This window comes from Cydia fagiglandana, chromosome 14 (genome assembly GCF_963556715.1).
Source record: "Cydia fagiglandana chromosome 14, ilCydFagi1.1, whole genome shotgun sequence".
Taxonomy (NCBI): domain Eukaryota; kingdom Metazoa; phylum Arthropoda; class Insecta; order Lepidoptera; family Tortricidae; genus Cydia; species Cydia fagiglandana.
The window spans coordinates 16668727-16690688 of record NC_085945.1 but is presented as its reverse complement, the minus strand read 5'-3'; the positions used below and the strand labels follow the sequence as shown (position 1 = coordinate 16690688).

Here is a 21962-nt window from a genome sequence, read left to right as displayed (position 1 = left end):
ATTCATGGAGGCCACGACCCTGAGCAACGAGGAATACGCCACAAGGAGGAGGAGGACTAAAGAATAAGTACCTACCTACGAGACTAGTAACGAGTCAAAATATATTGTAAATTTAGTTAATTCGTTTTTATTTTTCATGCAATGAAAGAGGGTCATTGTTATTCTATAAAGGGTGCAGAAAGTGATACGTTTCTGTACGAGAGCTAATGCTCTCGTGCAGAAACGTATCATGAACACATAAATTATATGATTGGAATTCATTCATAAACAGGCCATGCGATTTTGCAGTTTTATTTTGCACTTACATTTTATTTCAAATTCAAAACTATATTGTTGTACCTAACTATTCAAAAACATCTAAGCACTACTACCTTTAGTTTGGCATTGACATAAACGCTATCGTGAACGTAATTTACTTTCTATATATCTCTTTCGCATTAATATGTCAGTACGAGTGAGATGATAGACAAATTACGCCCGCTCTGGCAACCTTCCTCACTAGAAACACAAAAACATAAATATTCGATCAATTGACAACCCTAGCTATCGGCTGGAGGCGTTGCGTGTAATTAGAGATTGTATACATTAGCGAATACAAATAAAGCACAATGCGAGCGACGCCGGGCGAGACGTTAGTCTTGGGGTCGAGGATACCCTGACCAGGACTGGTGGTACTGACTGCTGGTTAACTAACGGTTAACCTAAAAATAAAGCGTAAGGTGCCTACACCTTAACTACTTCGTTGCGTGTTCCATTTTCGAAAACTTTTGGCTGTGGCGCGGAACAATCATTTCATGACACGGCAGCCATGCCATGCGCCATAGAATATTATGACACTCCTCCCGTGTCATACACCACACGTAAAAAACATTGATGACACGGCAGGCGTGTCATCAGCCCCAAATCGGTTAAGGCGTCCTAACGCCGAGCTGAGTTGTATCTTTCTGAGTTCGAGGATAACCTGATCAGGGCCAGTGATATTGCTCGGTTTTAGTAATCAGCGTACTTCCTCTAGGATGTCAAATAATACTATCATTAGTATCTGCCTGTATACAGTTTCACATTATGTAGGAAGAATACAAAATTTCTCTACCTACAACATAATTATTTTACGCAGCCTTCGACGTTGACCGGAAACTAGGTTTTAGGCAATGCTAATATGGCATTATTCAAAGTCTAACACGCGATTTAATCCCGGTAAGCTTATTTGGTGATGGAGGTCAAGTAATTTTCTAGGCCCACATTTTTATAACAAGACTTGTCAACTGTCAAGTTAGTTTTAAAGGCGGAAGCATTGTTATACAAAACGTCGGAGGTAAATCTTAAAACTTAAATACGCCATTAAGTCCTGTTGTGTAGTTTCATAATATAGCATTGTTATAGTTTACAGACCTAATTAAAACAACAACAATGGATCACACCGTAGTTTAACCAACAGTGCCACCGGCCCCACTCCCGCGTAGCAGTGGCATGAACCACTCTAATTAACATAAACACCTCTCCACACTTGCATATATTCGCATATATACGTATATATCCATATATTTGCCCCGTGAGAGTAATTATTCACGCTGAGAGATTGCCCACGAATAGATACCGATTTTATCGATGGAGATATTTAATGGTGTTTCGCAGGGATGGGGTGACTACTTGTTAAGTATGTGGGGCATACTGAAATTTTCTGGATTCTGATATATGAGAAGACTTACTTGTTTCTTAGTGGCCAATCCAGGAATTTTCAGTACGCCCTAAGTAAGTTGAAGTTTAGACAAAATAATGTTTAACTGTGACGCTTAAATATTCAACTTAAAGTTATAGTGGGATCAAATTTAAATATTTTAAATATAGTTTGAATTTGGGCTTTATTGTATCTATAAATCACCAAAATTCGATACCCTTAACAAATCTATTGACAAACATTAAAATAAATCATCTAAAATCATATCCTCGTGTGACGTTATATAGTAATAAAAAAAACAATCTATTTATACAGTCTCTAAATAAATTCCAATTCTCATAGTCGCGAAAAGTTATAGCGCGATTAAATTTAAATAAGTAGTGTTCCCACCGCGCCGCGTGAAGTGATTTGCTGGGGCCATTATGGTACAAAACTACAGTATTGCTACTAATTGCTTCGACTACCTACTACGGCTACAACCTACCGTTTTGATAGATAATATTCGCTATTCGTGACGCTTATTCGGTTACACGGCTTAAGGATGACTCACGTTAGACCGGGCCGTGTCCGGGTCGGAGCTTCTGGCGCATCGTTTTTTATGGAAAGCATCACGTAATCGCCTGTCATGTCATAGAAAAGTAAGCCCCGGAAGCTCCGGCCCGGACACGGCACGGTCTAACGTGAGCCATTCTTTACACAGCAAAATTACAAGATGGTAATTGAATTTAAAGTTTAATAAATGGGTCCCTAATGTTCCCAAAGAAAATATGACAAACAATACATTATGACTTAAAACTTTATGTCAAACAAAGGGACCCCTTAATTTTCAATGACAGATCTTCAATGAAGAACAGTCTTCAATGAAATATTATTATAACCAGTGTAGGTACTGGGTTTTGTGCATCCTGTATATGTACAGACCGACCTGTCAAGAAGGGATCCGTCTGAAAATCAGCGCTTTATATCTAGCAAAAAACTGAGATTGGTACCATTGCCTACACCACAATTCTTTGTGCATGTTTTGTATATTTAATGTCTTTCTGAAATGAAGTGTATTTTGTTTTCTCTCTCGTGTATTATCTTTTTTTTGTAATAATTGTGGCAATAAAACATTTATCATTTTTATTTTTTAATATTCTTGGTCGATAAGAAGCTTGGATATCCTTAATTTTTTAACTCATTCCAAAAAAAATCTAAATACCTCGGTATTAGCTGCCTTTACCTTACTGTATTTTGTCCATTCATGGCGTATCGTGTGGAGCCTACATTGTTTATGTGTCCGGATAAACCACTTAACCGAGATACGCGATTGGCTTAAAGAAATAAAACAATGAGGGAATAGAAACCTGTTATTAAACGATCTTAAATACAGGATACAATAAATTTCAATCTAGCGTACATCACTTTATTCACGGTGCGGAGGTAACAGACTTTTTACTTCATTAATAAAAGTGGTAGGTATGTAAGTTTTTTTTATTCTTTGTGAAATAACAAAATACCAAAATATAGGGACATTTTCTTAAAACATCATTAAAAATCAACTTGTTATTTCTAACTTTTCAAAAATCACCATGAAAGATTTAACTCAAATTATTCAATTTCGGTTTTCTTATATTTTTGCCGTAAAAAAAGGCTGAACGATTTGAAGTTTTCGTAATTCATTGAGAGCAATGAAAAAATTAAAACAAATACAATTCTATACAAACTGACCGGTTTTAACATCCTTTAGTGTAAATATAATATATACTTAGCACGCGTTTTTAAGTCACATAGAGTAGAGTATTTAAGGTGTTTTGATACAGCCCGGGATGACTATAAAATCATTGTGACAATTTTACCATCGTGTTATAAATTTGCAAAAAAATCCTTTGAGTCATTGCTCAAGGTGACTTAAACCTTTATAAGGCAGTGGGAATATATTTCCCACCTGATTTCGAACTTTATTTCAAAGTGATAGGGTTCAATTTTGCACAAATTCTGACTCCCTTATGCCTTATAAAGGGTTAACACCTTTTTCAAGTCCCTTCCACTTAAAGGACTTTTACCGTACAGTGATTCCAACCGCAGCGTTTTAAATGAAACGCCAAGTCTATCCTCCCTGGCCGCCATATTTAAATAGGTTCGCGTGATGTGAAACTGCTACCGAAGAGCCCGCGGCCGTTTTTGATTGTAAATGTCTAAGTAATGCACTATCCGTTTCTATTAGAACCAGTAAACTTGTTTACTGAGAACTTTGATTATGGGAGAGAAAATTGGAATTTTAATCTCTATGTCGCGTAGGCGAGTTGTGTCTTGTTTTAATTTATGAAAAAAAAAATGTCCTGTAATATTTATTTATTTAACCTCTGTGTCTGATAAGAATCCTGACCGATTTTTGGAATTCGATTGGAACCCACGATTTTTTACCACCCAAGTACATAATAAATATGTAGAAAAGTTTAAACCAACTAAACTTTGTAATTGCTGTGTAATTTAAAATTGTAATAGCTTTAATCAAATAAGTGATTTAGGTAACATATAAATATCATTTTCTTGTCCGGTTATAGCTAAAATGAAAATGTTTTTATTAAAAAAAAATAAGTTAAAGTTACCAGCATAAGCAATAAGATGTACCTAAGTAAGTTAACAATTAATTAGGCAATACGCTAAGTCTACCCATCTATGTTTAAGGGAGTTCCCTCTGCCAACAAACTGCCCTGCACAGTGGCAGAAGAAAAACGTCTGTAAAATAGGGTTTATTTCACCTGAATAAATGTTTTTTTTTATTTTATTTTTTTTTCAACTTCTCCCACATGTGAGCTTAGTTTTTTATTTTTTTTTGTTTTATTTTATTGTGTGTTTCTCTCTGGTTCATCGGCAAATGCTGACTGGGATCCATTTTGATGTTAGAATGTACTAGAATAAGAGGTATGCATTTGTAGGTTAAGGTTTATTTTGACACCAAATAAACTTTTTCTATTCTATTCTATAATTATTTTTATTAACAAAAAAATACCTATGTCTTAATTTTTAGGGTTCCGTACCCAAAGGGTAAAACGGGACCGGGACTAAGACTTCGCTGTCTGTCCATCCGTCCGTCCGTCCGTCTGTCACCAGGATGTATCTCACGAACCGTGATAGCTAGACAGTTGAAATTTTCACAGATGATGTATTTCTGTTGCCGCTATAACAACAAATACTAAAAACAGAATAAAATAAAGATTTAAATGGGGCTCCCATACAACAAACGTGATGTTTGACCAAAGTTAAGCAACGTCGGGAGTGGTCAGTACTTGGATGGGTGACCGTTTTTTTTGTTTTTTTTTTTTTGCATTATGGTACGGAACCCTTCGTGCGCGAGTCCGACTCGCACTTGCCCGGTTTTTTGCGCTCGATCACACTTTTACCTACCTACCTCTTTGTTTTTATTAGAATAGAGTACCTACCTATATAGACTATAGATGAACCCTTGAACCTTGGCCGATACAACTTGCAAATTTAAATAATGTATGCAACTCATATATTTTAAGCGTTCTCTTCTTGTACAGTCAGCAGCAGAAGTTGCTAAGCGGGCGAAGTGTTCAAAATGATCTTGACGCGACTTTATTATTAAGGGAACAAGAGCGTGTCAATTTAATTGTGAACACATCGCCCGCTTAGCAACTTCTGCTGCTGACTGTAGCTTGAGCTAACTCGACACGCCATAAAATTGAACAACCTGACATCACGCCAACTGTTTGTTATGCCCATATCGGCTGTGAATTGAACAGCAGGGGCCCTAGTCAAGATGACAATCGTTGCTAGAAAACGCCAATCGAAATTTAAATAATCTATGGAGTCATTGACTTTTCGTAGCATCTGCCATTATGATACCTAAATATTTTCTTTTCGTTTAGCGTTTGTCGATATAAGTACATACAATTGTAATTTTTCCCAGTATCTCTTTCATGGAAAATAGAGAACTGGCAATAGACTAATCATTAAAATCTAATGATTACTATTGTCCTACCACATTTAAAATTACGATTTCACTTCTTAAGTAAGTAGGTACAGCCAAAAGCTACTGTGCAATAGCCCGCCCTAACTCCAACATGAAAATGATCCACTCTGGTCCGTTTGCCATGTGTGTCAATATATTTAACAAAATTCCTAAGACAATTCAGGTGGAAACAAATATACATAAATTTAAATTGCAATTAAAGCGTTTTTTAATTAATAAAGCATATTATTGTATACAGGATTTTTTAAGTGAGAAGTAGATGTATTAGTTATTTAGAAAAAATATTAAATACCTACTGCTATTAATATTTAATTTGTTTTGTTAGTTTATGTTGCTATACCCTTGCAGGGTTCATGTTGAGACTGTATTTATATTATAAGATCCTCTGTACACATGAAACGCAATAAAATATATGAGTATGAGTATGAGTATGAAAATATTTGATACGTACGATTACTTTTTAAAGTTAACATTCTAATTGCAACAACATCCCAACGCAGCATTGCTGCTCGCTGTGTTGCTGCTGAAATTAAAATTTAAAATCAACATTGATTTTGACACACCTTCCAACAATCAACAACAAAAACAGACAACAACAACAATCAACAACCAACAACAACAACCAACCAATCAGTACCTAATGGTAGATATACCTTCTAGGATTGCCTATTTCTAGATAACTACTATACCTACCTAGATCTTATCAAAAAGACTCATCATTGGTCACTGGATCTTTCCAGGTGATAGTTGCAGCGACTTAAGAGGTATTTTGAGGAGGTACTTAGTCTACAGCGATGCTCAACTGCGATGCCTGTATAGATCAATGGCCTATCGGCATTTCTTGCCGCATCGATCCCAGATGTGTCTTGACTCCTTCATCATCATCTCAGCCATAAGACGTCCACTGCTGAACATAGGCCTCCCCCTTGGATCTCCATACGTGCCGGTTGGAAGCGACCCGCATCCAGCGTCTTCCGGCGACCTTAACAAGGTCGTCTGTCCATCTTGTGGGTGAACGTCCTACGCTGCGCTTGCTAGTCCGTAGTCTCCACTCGAGCACTTTTCGACCCCAACGGCCATCTTCTCTATGTGCAATGTGGCCTTCCCATTGCCACTTCAGCTTGCTAATTCGGTGGGCTATGTCGGTGACTTTAGTTCGTCTACGGATCTCCTCATTTCTGGTAGAGAAACTCCGAGCATAGCCCTTGACTCCTTACTGAACTAAATATTGATACGCGTGTCTCTCTTATTTGTATCACATTGTCGCTTCAGTAAAACCATATTATGCACCTGCTATAATCATTCGTATGCAAACAAACATCCCATAGAACCAAAATCAATCATTCATCACGCGATGTACGATTTTTCATAATATTTAAATGGCCCGGGCCTTATAAATCTCCGAGACACGGTAGCAGGCGCACGCAACGCAACCTAATTAATATGGAGTACCGGGGGATTTATAGGCGGTTGTAGTCGAGTTACGTGTTGGGAGAGAGGAGACACACTGTCTAAAAATACCTTTAACAACCCTACGTAGGTACTATGTAACTCTGTATCGACTTGGCAAGTGACGGATCGTGGAAGCTGAAGCTCTGCCCTAGATGTCAAGTTCCTATGGAGACTGATCTGTTTAAGCTAACACGAGCTATTTTTGAGTTTAATTACATTGAGACGCCTCATTCTGCTGTCGTATGTTTCTTTTCTCTTAATTAATGTGTTATACAGGATTTTAATTTGTAATTGTAATTTGTAATTTATTTATTTGCTAGAATCATGGTTAACACAGATGTTACATAGAAATATAAGTCCAGCACAATTCTGCCGACTTACGGCGTGCAAATTTTACTATACATACATTAACTCTATATTTACATTTCACAGATTTATTATTGCTTGATAACAATGTCAATATTTATAAATAGTTCATTACCAAAATGAGTATAATTACATTAATGGATGTCCTACAGAATACTTGCATTAATTAAATTATAATTAGTTAAACCATTTTACATAGAATTAAATTTGCAGCCTTTTATTGCGCATAATTATTAAATCTACAGTTGGTTTCTTTTAAGAATTCCTTGACTGAGTAAAAGCACTGCTCTTTCAACCATAAATTAAGTTTTTTGCAAAAATTGTTATAATCCATGTCCGTTATTATTAACTCTTGGAGACCCATATACATCTCTAAGGATAATTTGATAAACTATATAATCTAATAGTTCTGACACCTAGAGACATATACGCCTCTAAATCTGTCACGTTAGATTTAGAGGTGTAGTATGTACCTAAGTTCGAAAGTGACGACCGGCTCTAAAAACGCGTATAAGTGTATAAGGTTAGATGGGATAAGAGAAACACTGGGGCAAGATAAATATTTGTAGGGAATCCACATACTGTTTCTTTTGTCCCGAGAAATATATACCATGTTTCTCTAACCCCAACTGACCTAACCATAATCATAGACACCAAAAGCAAAACAGGATACGACTAGACTTTGCTGGCCGCACTTCCCGGCCGTATGTCCCGCCAACAAAGCATAAACCATCTCACATTACAGCCTTGTCTTCAGAACTATGGATGAACAGATCATTATCTCCAGTAGTTCTGGTCATTCCTGGCCTTTTGGGTGTTTTATTGTCATGCCAGTGTTAATTACCGTGGGCGATCATAAATTTGAGATCGGTAATGCGGTAGGAAAGTTTGGTAGCTGGCTATTTAGTTTGGTTGTCCTGAGCTTAAATATTACGTTGGTAATGGGCAGGTAGAGAGACCTAAAATTTACTTATCTCAGCCAAATAAAAAATAATGCGTTCTATGAGGCAATTAAAAGACTGGCACAAGAAAGAAATGATAGTGGCGATTACTATATATAAAAATTGCAATTATTAAGTAGGTAAACGCTTCTTCAAATTATCAAAATTAACAATCCTAAATATGAGATTCATAATGGATACTTTGTGTGCTGTATTTATATAAAAAATGTAGCATATTATAAATAAATACCATCTAGGATATAACACAGGAAGGTATTGAAAAATAATCGATCGCTTATCTTGCATATACCTCGTTTTGATACTTCAAGGCTTCAATTTCAAATATATTTTCCAAAGCAAATTTCTTTTAAAAATAGAAATAATTGGTGTCACTTGGTGTCGTGTTAAATTGGAACTTGGAACCCTATTGGGGTCGGCTTGTCGATTTATGACTCTCCAGGCATGGCCACTTTTATAGTAATGACAGAAAGTTGAGACCCTAAAGCCCCGTTTAGACGGTTCAAGAACTTACATGCATTATACGTAGGGTTGCCAGATCGAAAGGCGCTATTATCGGGAAACAATATAAATTTTCGGGATTTTGGAACTTAAGTCGGGAAAAAAAATACATTCAAATTAAAGTAATTGTACTAAAAACCATGATATTTTACATTATTGGCACTACGTCAGCTCGCTTGCTCGACGTCAGTTCGGAACTTGAAATTGTTGTTTTATAACGTGAAGCTGTTTTTCGGGACAGTTTACACTTTGTCGGGAATCGGGAACACATGCTAAAAATCAGGAGAATCCCGCCAAATCCCGACCATCTGGCAACCCTAATTATACGATACATTTCCTAACTACAGAGTACAATGAATACCTGATTATGCAAATATATGAACTATTTCGAACTTCTGTACTCTACTTACTACAACTACATCCATTCAACGCTACCATCCTTCATCAAAAGATCTTAAAGAAACTATCAACGACGTTTTTAATAAATTACTTGTTACGAGCATATTAAAAGACGTCCTGTAATTGCCTGATAGGGCCCTCAAAGAGATAGGCTCCTTTGATATTAATAAAAATGTATTAATGGAACTTACAGACTGGCAGTCAGCTGCATTTTCTCTAAAGAGCCAAGAAAATGATGTCCGATCATATTTTTTGGTAACGTGGATACGACCAAGGAATATTTTATTATTCAAGTAGGCATATTACAATGCGCTTATGAACGTCAAATGAACCTACACCGGCTCCAACCCTACACCTCTGCCTCGAGAAGATTTAAGTCCCCCCTCAATTGGGACAATATGGGACCGGCAACAAACTCGGCGGGACACATCTTTAGCTTAGCATTATTTAGTTTTTGATCCGACAGTATTTTGATAAGCAGACATAATAATTTTATAGCATTTTCAGTGCAGCGGAGTGGTGTTAACGGAATTGGTATAAACAATTTCAACCCTAATGATTGATTAGCGTTTATTAGATTAATGTTAACCTTAATTTACCATTTCAGTTGAAATTATCTTATACCAATTCCGTTAATACCACTCCGCTGCACCTAAAAAATACTATACTATAAAATTTACGATAATCGAATGTAAATTGTTATGAGATATACTAAATTGAATAATTTTACACACACACACATATGTATATCATATGATACACGGCCATCGTGAACGCTGGTCGCACTTTTAGTGCTTGAGAAAGGAGGGTTAGGCTCTCCGAAACATGTCGCGTACTTACGCGACATGTTGTCGGACTTAAACCAAGTGAGTCTAAACCGTAAAAATATTCAAAATTTACGATGTCTTTTGATTTATAAGTTCATTTTAATCCTCTGGTCCATATTAGTCTGTCGTGCAGCTTCATAACGTCAGTGCCGGATAAAATTGCACGGGCATAAAGGAAAGCGGGCGGATATAGAAAATCACTCAATACCAGCGGACTCCGCTACGTAATAACTTCGCTTGCCTGAATTTTGGATACTACAGGCTAGTCATTATCTATATTGAAGACTAACATTTTATTTGTTATATAAAGTTTAATATACTTTTTTACGTTCAGAAGTTAATAAATTAGGTCAAAAAGGCTGATAGAATTACACTATTACGTCTTCTTTTTACAAGCTTTTATTTGCTTTCACCTGACCGTTGTCTGTCGGTCTGTAATCAAAAGTAATTTGTAATCTTGCAAGTTAAATTTGATCCACTTCCCGGTTTCCGATTGAGCTGAAATTTTGCATACATACGTAAGTCGGGTGACAATGTAATATTATGGTGTCATCGAGCTGATCTGATGATGGAGACCGGAGGTGGCCATAGGAACTCTGTGATAAAACAACGAAACCTAATTGTGTTTGGGGTTTTTAGAATTGTCTCGATGAGCATTAGTTGCCTGTGGAAAGAAAAGTACAGTCAGCGATAAAAGCTTGTACCAAAAATGAAATTTTTGCCAAAAACTTATTATTAGGTACCTACCCATATTTTTTTATGGGTAAAAAGTTGACGGGTATAGGAAATCACTGCAGCGGGCCCCGCCACGTAATGAAAATATTGACAGTTCAGTACAAATCTCGCGCCAGCTTTTCTGAATTTATCTATAATTATCAAATAAAAACAAAATGAATAATATTTACGCCAAAAGTCACAACATAGCTGTTCCTTCGAATAGTAAGTTATCACCTATTTAAGTACCTGTGATGAACGAATAAAGAATTGAGAATAAATTACTAAATTTGTCTATAACTCTTTCATAATCCATAACCCAAACAGAACAAATAAATCACCAAAATAACTCCAACAACAAGGAAAGTAAAAGTATTCCACAATCAATTACAAGCGAACTGTCAAAGGGAACACCGAGGGAAAACAGGTAAAACACGGAGAAATAATAAAACGGGCGAACAAAACATTGATTAATGACTAAATGCACTCGAAAACAAACTGTCGAACTTCTTCAAATTCCACGATACAAATGCCGGAATAACCCTCCGAAAATAATGGTTTCCTTTACCCTACTATTTGAGCTAAAACATCTCAAGCGCCACCTCACTTCCAACCCAATTTCAACCTTAACTTCTCATCAATAGAGTTGGATTTTGAGTGTTGCGGGATAGTAAGGCAAAGGCTCGAATACTTGACAAGAAATCTTTTCCCTACTTTTGTTTTTTTTTTACGGAAGTGGTGTGTTTCGATACTTTGGATGTGTGTTTCCTCTTTTTTTGTTGGGAAAATGTTTCAGTGCCATTAAGCCGTTGACAGATAGCTTGAGTAATGCTTTGGATTGTTTGCGGTAATCGTTGGGGTGGATTTGTGTGACAATGGACACAAATCTTGGAATGGCGGAAACTGTATTGGACAAATGGTCTATTTAAATGAAATACCTATTATTTATGTTTGAGTGTTATGTTTAAGAGCATCGGTAGCCAAGCGATAAAGCGTATCAAAACCATAACTAATGATAAAATCTGAATTGGACTCTACACTTGATGCCTGGACATCCAATTTGAATAAATTTTCCATTTTCAGTCACTAACAACTATCTCACCCTATTTACATATCAACCTCACCATAATATACATGTATGGTACTCTTTAACAGCAGTGAAAACGGGTCGTTTCATAAGAAAATTTCGATACAAAAGTGACCCTTTGTAACTGCTCTTGAGTGTACTCGTGTGCTAGGTGCGGCAATGATAAATGGTCGGTGTGATTAACACACGACTTCGCTTTTCGCGTGTAGGTTACCTAGTAATTATGTTTGACCTGAGATAACGATGAACTGTACTTTCGATACTTGATACTGTGATTAAACGTGTCTATGTACTTGGTAAGTACAGTTCACAAAATAATAGGTAGTTTAAAGGTGACAGTCCATTTCCAACGACAGCTGCACTACTGTTCATTTTACTATGGAAATTGACAATGACAGCGACGCGTTCAGTACCGGTAGTGCAGCTGCGGTTAGAAATGGAATGTTACCATTATTATTTGCTAAATCGCGTATAAATTAACGACCGCTCTGGCCTAGTGGGTAGTGACCCTGCCTGTGAAGCCAATGGTCCTGTGTTGGAATCTCAGTAAGGGCATTTATTTGTGTGATGACACAGATATACGTTCCTGAGTCATGGTTGTTTTCTATGTAGGTATTTAAGTATTTATATATTATATAGGTACGAGTACATATATCGTTGTCTGAGTACCCACAACACAAGCCTTCTTGAGCTTATTGTTTTCGGGGGCCCTTGCGGATACACTTCGACCCATAGGGATCTTGAGCTTACTGTGGGACTTGGTCAATCTATGTAAGAATATCATGATATTTATTTATTTATCTATGAAAGATTGACTTTCTGACGACATTTTAAGTAGGTACCCCGTATAGGACAAAATTTATTTGAGATATTATGTCGACACGTCTGCCGGATACTTTAAGAGTATGACAGATACTTTAAAACAATGAACATTCTTTCTCAAAAATTATGGACACCTTTAATTTAATTTATTACAAACTTTCATCGATTACAAAATGATCATACATTCAAAACCATAAACAACTCTAACCAACGATTATAAATTTTAATTGATCCATCAACACGGCCTCTGCATACTATAATTCTATCATGTTCATCTCGTACTAAGCTACACCTATTTAACCAACTTTGTGCCTTATATCTCGGTAATAAGGTTGACAAATTGTCAGTTAACAGTGTCATTGATACCAGGGACTAGTAAATATTCAAGACGAACAACCTCCATACCAGCGTTCATCGCGTGCGCCTTTTACTAACTTTCATTTTAGCTTTATACGTATGAAATGAGTCATCTACTGCTTTTATAACTTTGACTATGCTGGCCGCTGTCATACACACAAATTATATAATATAAGCAATTTTAGACTTATTTTTATGGCGCCATCTAGTTTTCTGCTTATTAAACCTTTTCTAAGGGCTCATAATAGTCATAATGCTTTATTTAAGCTTTATATCTATTTGCCTGGCTAAAACTGCGGTTAGTCAAGTCCAATTTTACGTTCTGAAATTATAAATAGCAGTAGGGTGTTAGTTTTCATACGCAAAAAACTAAAATGTAAAAATAATATTGTTCGCAGAAATCGCGAACCGTCTGGTTGACGAAACTGCATGGTGACTGAAGAGCTGGCGGCTACCTCGCACAACGCATCAGCATTGCTATACAGCGAGGAAATGCCGCCAGCATCCTTGGTACAATGCCTCAAGGGCCTGTTATAGATTTAAGCTAGTTATTAATTTCGTCTAGTATTACCACTGTATATATTTTGTAACCATATTACAAATACATTATCAAATGTCATCTACGGGTCAAACAGATCACTGTGTTATGTCTTTCCTGTAGACATACACAAGAGTTAAGGGCTATAAAGGTTAATTTTATTATTTTACCCTTATCCACGTGAAAAGGTCCTCCTTTTATTTAGAGAACTATGATAAAATCATTACTTACATGCCCACAAGCTGTTAACTATTGCCCACAGGAGAGAAAACTAGTGTGTTCGAGCGAACTGTACATTTTTGTATGTCTACAGGAAAGACGTAACACAGTGATCTGTTTGACCCCTACAACATTTGACGATTCTTACGGCGCTGTATAGGGGCATGTCAGTCTTCTTTATTTACTAGACTCTGGTGGTACCTAGTAAATCAGCATGTTGAAATTGAATGTATGGTGTGGTATATCTTGTACGGCATTAACACAGGCGCTTAACAAGATTACAATTGAGATAAAATTCAGGTGAATTACGCCGTATGTGATGACTTGCGACCCTGAGGGTGTGGATATTGTGGTAAAGAAACAGCGAGTCAAACCTAACCAAATCTTCAAACTCAGAAGTATCTACCTACTTATAATAATTTATTCAATGTTGCTTATTGATACAGTAAAACATCGAGATAAAGTAAAGTTAGACTAAGAAAAGTCTGCAGAGATTTTGATAGCCCACGCAGTGCAAGTGATATTTATCCGTCTAGATCTAAAAAAAACTGTTGGAGCAATAGATTCTGATGGGATTCCATGAACAAGGGCTTTGTCCAGAGCGTTAGGCGTCTTTATTATAATGAATAACGTTTTCTGGAAGTAGTGTTCTGCAAGAAGTTGATAATGATGAATTAGATACTACTACGTACACAAAAAAAGCGAATCTTGGGTAAACACGAGAAAATATACTGGGCAGCGGTATGTTCACTACAAAGTATATTTGTCATGTTAATTAGTGGAAAAAATCACGTACTTCAAACACGTACAAACACGTTGATCCCATGACCGCTTCCTTATCCCTAAACAATATGGTGACATCCGAATGTCGACTCAATAAAGAGTTATGTCCACAGTCCCATTGTGATATATGACCTGCCTACCCATTCACAAATATCACCTCGTTGAGTTCATCCAATATAACTTGACCACTTGATTCTTCGTATCTATATGGGATCACAGATCAGACTTAAACTGGTCAGGTTAAAGGTGCATTGTGATATATGGTCAGTTTTGTACGTGAGAACTCTTCGACATTGTTAGTTTAGCATAATTTGGTGTTGGGTGTTGGAGTGAAATGTTTTGTACGTACATAGTATGTACACAGTTATACATCAAATTAATGCTTATATTAAAATTTGTGTAGGCCGGGAAATTCAAATATTGACAATGAATGGTTTTGTGATGAAATAATGACTAATGTGAAAGGCAAAAAAAAAGCTTTTTGAAATAAGTACTTAATATCTTTTTTGTATCCTTCTGGGCGTTGTCCTAAGGAAAGTCCATTCCTTTCAATGCTTATATTCATCTACATATATTAAAAAGATTTTAATTTAATGATGATGGTGATTTTAATTAATGTATGTAGGTAAATCCCAACTTTAGTAACATTTTATTGAAGACACTAAGACAGACCTAAGACATTCTATTTATAGATCCAGGACAAAATAAATGGCGTTGGATGTAATAAACAACTATTTTAATAATGCACTGTCATACACATTTGTCCCTTTTACAAACAATGTAGGAAACTAATCAACCGCAAAGTAACTTTTTCTCTCTCATTACGCAAACCCGCGCACCAAAGCAATTAACTTCCCTAAAATAAACCTTATTCCTACCCTTTAAGATCTATCAAAGGTCAGTCAAGTTGTCCTTAGTACTAGGAATCTAAGAAATGTCGACCACTTTCATTGTCGGCCCGACGCAATTATTGCCCAGTCATTTCTATTTTATAACAAGAACGATTGTGCAAGGGAATTTCTTACAAGGAATTTCCTTTTATTTGCAGTTTTTATTAGATGTGGAAATCCTCAATCGATATGTGATTTACGAAATTGGAATTATGTGTTTTATTGTGGGGTAAATCACCCGTTAATTGGTATATATGCTGGTTTATTGCCTTTGATATTGTCGCTTTTTCTTATGATCGAATACCACGTATCTTTTCCTCATCACAGTGCTTTCCCGGATACATTCTATACAAGCCTGCTGTCCAAAATAATCACAAGAATTAGCTTAGACATTGATATATAAGAAACTAACATCTGAGGGTCTACCGCCAACCACGTTTTGCCTCTCTGTGGCACTTGTAAATTCGTACGTAAGTGTTACTGCCATCTTTCGATACAAATGATCAACACTTTTAGTACGCCATTTCACTTTGATCCTTATTTTTTCACTGATTTGTGTTTTTGTTAATTGTCAAAAAGTATCGCCATCTAGACAAGACAAGACAAATTATTTATTTGTAAACATAGGTAACAGTGCTGGATAGGTACAAAAAGTATTTGAGAACGCTATGTTTCGCCGACAGGCATACAAATTTGAAATTAGGTATACACATACCAATTAAATTACATTATTTTCTACTATCTACTAGAGTAGGCCAAAGGTATAGTGCCCTCGCACCGCGAGTTAATGAATATACCGGGTGTGGCCTGTAACACGAGCAAATAATTAAAACGTAGAATTGTACTCCTCAAACGGTGACACTTTTATTCAACAACTTTTAAAAATTATGAAGTACAAAGACTCCCTATTTTTAATACAAAATAAATATTATCTTCAACGGACGCCATTGCCATGCCATATCATTGTAATTGACGTTGCTTGTCACGCCTTAAAAATTCGCAATACATTGCGTCTTAGAATAAACTTTAAAGTGTATTAGAAATCAAACCACAAGTTATTTTTAAAAGTCGCTGAACAAATGTTGGTCCGTATGACCGGTCCGTTTTTTGCTCATATTACAGGCCACACCCGGTATAAATTATTTTTGCTGCTAGGCTACCGGGCACGTTTCTGTCACGAACAAATTTCTAATTTCACCTAATTAAAATAGAAAATACCTAATAAAAACTAACCCTAAAACGGCTTCGTGACACAAACCGGGACAATAATTAATTTCGGTTTTCACACGCTTCTAAAAAACCCGAATAGGGTTGGCAACGCGGTCTAACGCGTGATCGTTTGTAATTGGCATCCACTGATGGATGAGACGGACGGCTTCTCATTACAGGGCAACCCGTTTATATTTACACACATTTGAAAAGGGTAACCGCAATTTTAAACCCTATAATTGAATAGATAGGGTTCTAGACAGTTTTGGGGACGGTAAAGTTATGTTGGTCAGTTTGTAGAAACAGTTGGTAATTATTGGCAACCCTGAGAGGTACGGTTAAAGAGAATCCTGTTAACTATCTTATATTGAGGGCTTTAGCTTATTTGCGAAGTTTGAGTTAGATATATTATGCACTGACGAGTGGTAAAAACGTTTGATTTTGGTGGTTTTCAAAAGCAAGCTTATTAATTATTCATTTGTGTATCTATTCTACTGTGTTTTTATCAACTTGCGCCATGTTTTTATTTTTTGTCCGATGGAGCGCAAAGCGTTAGGGATGCGTGTCTGTTTTAGTTTGGGCACAGATCATAATATAATACTAGTTAAATAAAAAACGGTGGTGTGTCCGGCTGTTCTCTTTCAGCTGACAGAGTGGTAGTATAATAAGTTTATTAGATTTTATGATTATATTATAACTGTGCTAATTAATTTAAAATAACAAATAAATACAATAATAACATTGTATATTTATTTATAAACTACTGTCAAAAGTTTAATGCCAGTAAAATAGGTTTGTTCTTTAATCTGTCACTTTTTGTTTTTAACGTGATAACGTCTTATTTTAAATCGATGAACACCGGCAGCATGCACGAAAAAGTGTCACGTTGTGGACAGATCTCCATGGTAACGTTGTGGACAGATCTCCATAGTAACGTTACGTAATGTAATGGTAATGTTTTCCGACTTTACAGACAACCATATTCTTTAACACATTTTGTGTTCGTCAAAAGAGATAAAAAGGAAAGGAACAAAATCAAGCGATACAGTTAATTAAATTAAATTGTAAACAAAGCACGTACAACTTTTAATTATCTCCAAAATAATAGGCGACGGAAATAACCAAGTTAGCCAACATTAGCATGTGAAATAGGTATTACTGCCTATTAGGTTGGTATGTTGTAGGCGTGTCACTGTTATGTGTTACAGGATATTATTAGTCTTTGGTATGTGTTGAATGATACATCCACTTAAAGACTTTGTAATGTTAAGCCAATGCATATAAAAATGGGTCGGTTTCTAGGGTTAGGGATTGTAAAATTATCGTTTCAGATATTTAGGCAAATACAAACAAAAAAAATCACGGTTTTATTTTTTTATTGGACATCAAAACTCGCCAACAAGACAAATGTATAAAGATTCTAATTAGGTATAATAAAATGTTAGTCATTTTTGTAGGGGTCTAGGCGGCCAAAGCCGTGTTTTTTTTATTCAAATTTTATTAAAAATATAGATTAAAATATCATAAATGATTTCAAAATTAATTTCAAACATAAATATCAAATTCAGAGGTTTCCTGTTTATCTTTTTTTCATAGAACCTCCCTTTATGAACTTTATTATTTCATCATTTTTAAAGCAATATTTCCCACACATAAGAATAATTTTGTTTATAATAATATAATAGCTATCATGTTACAGTAAAGTAACATCTGTAATTAACCCCATATCTCGTCTCAAAACACCCCTTCCTAAATAATTGAGCGATACACTTTGTCCAAATTAAAACCGAATTAAAACAAGCAAATTAGATATGATTCCCGTAATGCGAGGGGGGTCATAGCTGTTTAATTATGCATTATAGGGGTGAGTTGGTATAGAGGGGTGAAAACAGATAGTGCACTTAGTTTAGCTAAAATTACTCATAGCAAAACCAAACCTTTTAGAACATAAATATTGTACATATAAAACAGCAAAATCTTAAATGCAGTACATATTTCATAAGATGTATTTCCGTGCATTCGGCACTTACAAGTTGTCACGATGCCGATATATTTATTATAGCTATTCAGGGCTATAACCGCGAAAATCGAAGTTGGCAAATTGCAGACATCTTTCTCTGTCACTCTTATTACGCCCTCATTGGAGTAAAAGAGAAAGATCCCCGCAATTTCCGTATTTCAGTTTTCGCGGTAAGGTCCATCCCCCTGCAGTAAGGTTTGAAGCGTGATCAAGCTGTTTAAGGTCTTGGGGACCCAATCAAATTTTACATCGACTTTTATAATTTTTAATTGTTTTAATGCAATTGTTTAAATACACAATTTGCTGTCTCAAAAAAACCGACTCAATTATGATCTATTAAAAAGTTACATTAGTGACATTGGCCCAAAATGCATAGAGCGTTTAATCAGAGTGAACTACTTTAAATTTCCTACTCTGTACCAGAGATGAGTTCTAACCTGACTAAACTTATAGTTCAATCTGTTGTCACAGACCTTGGGGTCTTGTTCAAATCCCTTGATGGATGACCCCATGCCATGTGATTGTATAATTAAAATAGAAATCTAAGTATAATGAAGTCAGTTCACCCTTACTTTAGGTACTTTCAGCATGGGATTTCAAAAAGTTTTTTAATCAGTAGGTATGATAAGTGCGAAACACCTAGTCGTTATCAAAATTAAAGAACGAAAAACTTTAAAAATAGTATTAAATAAATAAATAAAAAACAATAATTTTCGGATTGAGAGAATGAGAATTATAACTAGTCGCTCTTCTTCGATTTTCTTTTTATAACAATTTTTATTATAATGTAATTTAAGCACGTCGATTGTATGGCAGCTTTTTGGCAGTGGGTTCGTATGACTCTTGAATAAAATTAATATAAGTAGGTAGGTATTCATTTGAATACCTATAAATCAGCCAAGAACCTACATAACTTCTCCAAACTCTAATTGACTTGTCAATGACACAGTTTAGATGAAGGTGGTTTTAGTTCCTTCGAAATATACAGTTTATTTTTTGCCGACCTATATTTTAAGTCAACACTTTTGTTTAAAACAATTCAGTCGAATAAACTTATAAGGAGACACTTTGAAAAGATAACGGACATCAAAAGAATCGAACGGCACAATTCGAATTCAATTGAAATTCAGCAATCGGCCGCGAGTGGCGCGGGACAAACTGCGCTGTAATTGGTGATTGACATGTGCGCGTTTCCTGATTGGTCCGCAGAGGTTATATTGTTGGCTTTGGAATGTTGTAGAATATGCCTGTGTCCTAGCTTATTAAGGCTCACTTGAACCATCCCACTAACCCGGGGTTAAGCGGTTTAACCGTCAACCCAGTGTCAAATTATACTGGTAACCATGGTAAATCCAGGTTTAACCGGTTAACCCCGGGTTAGTGGGATGGTGCAAGTGGGCCTAAATGTATTACTCATTGTAGTCATTGTTTAAAAAAGGTGCCATTAAATTATTTAAAAAAAACTAAATCTGTATTTTTTATTAATGGTATTATGGAATAATTGCTGTGAATTAATTTAATTATATTAAAACTACCTAGTTGCTTAGTTTACACTAAAACAATAAAAAATACGAAAACGAGATGACGACACGGTAAGAGCTATTTAAGATAATATATGTATGTTTTTATATCTATTGCCAAGATATAAAGGAAATAAACATTCCATGTAAAAAAATATTACAAATCAAATCTGAAAAACAAAAACCGTTGTTAGCGTGCAAATAAACGATCATTCATTCATTCTTGAGTGGTGTGCATGGTAATACACAACATTAGTAGGTTATTATTGTATTTATATACTCTTAAATTATGTAGACTGGGACCGAATATAGGTAGACGAAGCTCTTAGTTCATTATTGACTTCAAATACAGTCCAAATGACTGACACTTTATCTGACACAGTATATCACTGACAGTTATCCTTTCTCCACAAATATAGAGACCGTGCGCGTTGGAGGGTCTGCCATCTTGTGGCCTGAATTGGAAACATGTGAACATGTATATTTCCAAAGCAAGTACTGCCATCTATCGGTCTCGAAGGTACGTACCTACGTACATAATACAATACCGATATATGTACGTAGATGTAGGTAGGTACGTCCTTATGCATAGTAGGGTCTGCCATCTTGTGGGCTACATCGGAAGCATAAACGTCACATTTACGCCTCGAAATCTGACGAAAATCTGATGGCTCCTATGCTGCCCCTATAGTTCATGCACACCCCCTATAGTTATTCTAGTTCGTTGGCTATAGACTTTTCTATTATCTTATTAACTCTACATTACGAAAATGGCGGTGTCGTTATATTCAGCCCGAGTAGGAATCCGCACTCGCTAAGGAAAAATAATAGTAATCGCGAGCCATTTCTGGCAGACGAGCCTAATCAGTGCGTAACTTATGTGCGCTCGCGCATTTGAGGTTATGAACGCAGTGCGTATGGCGTGGAGTGCGTATTCTGTACTTTCACCTAGTGTTGCACTTAAGTGTTCGATTTGCGTTTAACTTTAAGACTAATATGTAATTTAAGATAAGATAAGATAATCATTTATTGCATACCTAATTAAATTGTTACAGAAAGGTGTATTACGTAGTATGTATGTGTTATGTTATGTTGGTGTAATTTATGTAGATTTATACATAATAATATATCTATCAAATAGGAGAAGTCCAAATTTAGTCTTTGTAAATATCTATCTGGTACGGTACGATTATTTGAAGGAAGGTTGTTTTTTTACTAGGTAATAATGAAAACGTATGTATTTTTTTTTTATTATTTTGACAGGTTTTGTTCGGTAATCAGATGCCTCAACCTCACTGTCCAAGGCTCTACACTCCCTACGCTCGGTAGGCCTAAGAAACGCTGGCTGGACGTCGTGACAGCGGACATGGAAGAGAACAATCTCACACCTGAGGATGCCGAAGACCGGGTAAAGTGGAGAAGATTGAGCAGGAAAGCGGAGGGGCTAGGCCGGGAAACCGCTGGGTTGAAGAAGAAGATTTTAACAAGTTTTGCATGTAAAACTACTCGCTTCAATTTCTTTGTATTAAAATTTCTAGCAACAAAAACCACTATATGACACTATTGAATACATCACTTGAATGTTCACATTGTTCATGTCAAAACACTCTGCCCTATTCGGACTATATGATACTTCAATTAA

At 36.0% G+C, this 21962-nt stretch overlaps 1 long non-coding RNA gene across 1 annotated transcript in view; it reads left to right on the top strand.

The window, feature by feature from the left end:
- Positions 1 to 10899, top strand: part of LOC134670953 (uncharacterized) — a 298195-nt gene extending 287296 nt beyond the window's left edge. The window contains exon 2 of the long non-coding RNA XR_010099150.1: positions 10801 to 10899. This is a non-coding gene — a long non-coding RNA (uncharacterized LOC134670953). The remainder of the gene's footprint in view (positions 1 to 10800) is intronic.
- The last annotated feature ends 11063 nt before the right edge of the window (positions 10900 to 21962 follow it).